Below are 3376 nucleotides of genomic sequence, written 5' to 3'. Positions count from 1 at the left end.
CCCTTTACTTCTCACAAATCCAACTGGAGTCTCAGTCCGTCGTCGCGATGAATTAGGAGCTCAGATGTAGGCTAAGTGATTGCAATTTACTTATTTAAAAGAACCACTTCAAATCAAAAGGGAGCCATTTTGTAATGGTAGTTATCGTATTATACAGTACACGTAATTGTAGATATACAGTACATAAAGGGTATGAATAGGTGTGAGCTTTTACTGTATATTTAATATTTTATCTGAACCACTTGTAGAAACCGCCTACTCAGATTTATTTAAGTGGTCTGCCACCATAAAGACAGAAAAATATAATGACACCCTGTTACATTAACTGTAAAATAAACGCCGTAACTGCGGCCATATGAAAATTTGGATACAAATTATACAAACATCCTAAGGAGCTCTATGACATATGAGCGTCGTAATAATGGTTGGTGACCTGACGTAACAGTGCTCCCTGAATTACATGATCTGTATATACCCAAATACAGATATATCACTCAACACGGAGCTGTGTTAGTGAAATGATTGTTCTGATGTACGGCTGATGTCCAAACACTGAAAACATGATTGTGTATGCAATCGCACTCCCGAGCTCCATTGGGTATGGTTAAAATAACTTTTTATAGTTCATCACATTCAAAGTGTGTGTACTTGATGAAAGTGTAACACGCATTTGGAGGAGTTATTCAGGATTTTCTTTCATTCAACTATTTCAAGACCCATTATTTTCAGATGTTGTAGTATACGTGAATAATGAAAGGCCTTCATATTACACAATGAAGGAATGACTTCGCAGGTGTGAAGAATAAAAGATTAATTCAGCTCACTTTGGGGAGTTTCACAATGGCCCTCCTTATAGAAATGTGGGTTTGATTAAAGGAGTGAAGAAAAAGCACTGAATAATATTTGCTTCTGTAAACGTAATCATCTCAAAATATGGTTGAAGAAGTTGAAGAAGGTTAAACATAATCCAAAACGTATAAGGTCAATTTAAGTACAACCAGAATTCTAGTGTTTATGCAATGCATCTGTGGGTTGATATGAAATACGGCCGTACTTAAACTAAACGAGGTTATCGAGAGCATATTCCGAGTACGGCTGTGGCCAGTTGTACTGTGAACTGCGAGGACCGTATCTTATCCTGAACGGGCTGTGCGAATACCGTCCTCTGCTGGCAGAAGGAATAGATTACAACGGCACTGTATTGGCGATTAGTCCTATTGCTAGAATATTGAAACAACAAGGAGTCCGCGGAGTCAAGCAATGCTGAATAAACAAGTACCTGAAATTCAATAGGATTTTGTGTATTGATTACAAATAGGTGTGGAATTCTCATGTACAGTGGTATTCATGGATTCCTTACACAAGCAGCCGTTGTTATGATACTTTCGTAATCTGAATATAAATCTGTTATCTACTTGAAACTGTAATTATTGAATAGATTAATGTCTTTGAAATGCTTCATTAACTGGGCAGTTTCCATGTTTGGAAATGTTTTTATTTTGATTGCTGATTGCTAGATACTGTATGTTTAATAGGCATGCTGTTAATATTTTCTACAAGAGCCAAATAAGACAGTTATGCTGTAGTAAGTTATACATAAGTTATATAACATAAGTTATACAGTTTTTTGTTCTGAGGTCAATTTGAATCTCATACTAAATTACTGGTGTCCTTTTATCTGAGAAACACTACCTGATTGATCACCTGATGCCTAGAAATTAGCATGCACAGTAGCCCAGCGTTTAGCATTGCTAGCTCACAGTGCTGAGGCCCTGGGTACACTTCTGGACCTGGGGTGCTATCTGTATGGAGCTTGTATGTTCTCCCCATGTTTGCATGAGTTTGCTTTGGGTGCTCCGGCTTCGTCCCACACTTCAAAGAACTACTGGTAGGTTAATTGGCTTCTGGGATAATTGGTGAGTGTCTGTGTCTTCCCTGCATTGGACTACCATCCAGTCCCAGGTATCTCCTGCTTATTACTTTCTGAGGCTCTGGCTCCCCCGTGCCCCGCGACCCCCTGACCCCCTGACCCTGAATTGGATAAAGCGGTTAGAAAATGGGTGGTTTCTGTTATGCTCTGGTCATGCTCTGCCATAGCAACAACTTATAAAAAATGCAGATGCTAGGATTTAACTCAAAGAAGGAGCTCAGATCACTGTGTTGGCATCGCTGTACAGGTGTCCGGTTTGTTTTAGAACATATGCTAAAATCTTATTTACTCACTTCTAGACTTTTTACCCCCCATATCAGCCTGCAGGTGCACAGTGGTCTGTGGACACCCTCCTTGCTCTGTCGTAAAACAGGAAATAAAAAGCAACTGGTTTTGACTTTAATGCACTGAGACTGTGGAACTCACAGAACTCTCTTGTCAGAAAGGCAGCTTCTAACAGCTTTTAAGTGAAGACTAAGAACACTTTTCTATTTTATTCAAATAGATTATATATATTTTGTTTAAATATATGTTATAAATGTTAAAATGACAGCTCGTATAAGCTTGTATTTTTACCTTTCGATCATTTTTATAATTGCTTTGAGTTGCTTTTACCACGATAAACAGTACAAAATATGAGGTGTTGAACTTGTCAAAAGTTTTAAAGCGCTTTATGACGTAAAGTGTGATGACAGTCCTTGGCGGTCTATGTAACAATTCTTCTTGAAGTAGGTCATCGGGCCAACAGTATATAAACATTACAGCTCAAGTGCTTTTGTATCTGAACGCTTTTAGGTAAGTAATTTAGCAGCTGCGGTATTAATAATGATTTTAATGGCAAATTCAATTGCAGGTAAAAAAAAAATGGCGGATAACTTTCTTTCTAGCTTCGTGAAGCGGTCGCGCCACATTATACATATATACCATAATAAGAAACATAATATGTACAGTAGAATTTTTCACTTTAAGCTGGCATTATCCAGAACCGGGTCAGGGCCCGGACCCGGACCGTGCAGTGTGGTCCGTCGGCCTTCTAAAGATGTTTAGGAGATGGAGGCGCCCTTGGATTTGATTAGAAACTTGCATAATTTCTTAACTTGACCCCATTATCTTAAAAAAAAACCGGCCAGGCCAAGACCAAAGCATGAAGGCTGCGAGGATCGGGGGACTCTCATTTTTGGTCACAGCGTACAGTAGTAGATCAGTAACCTCTGTTTATCGTGATAACCTTTAATTATTTTCCAGTACTTTTTTAAATGATAAAACACATTGTCTCGCCAGTTTTGCTAAAGATACGGTTTTAGTGTTTACGCATAAATTTGTAAGCCGTAGGTTTAAATCTCGTGGTCTTATTTTCTGCATTTTCATCGTAAGGGAAGGCGCTCGTTTGCGATTTACGCGCTGAACATTGTAAGCAGAGGAGCCTTAAGGCACAGCCTCGCCTTG

This window comes from Lepisosteus oculatus, unplaced genomic scaffold (assembly GCF_040954835.1).
Source record: "Lepisosteus oculatus isolate fLepOcu1 unplaced genomic scaffold, fLepOcu1.hap2 HAP2_SCAFFOLD_44, whole genome shotgun sequence".
Taxonomy (NCBI): Eukaryota; Metazoa; Chordata; class Actinopteri; order Semionotiformes; family Lepisosteidae; genus Lepisosteus; species Lepisosteus oculatus.
The sequence above is the reverse complement of the archived record's forward strand: the minus strand, read 5'-3'. Positions refer to the sequence as shown.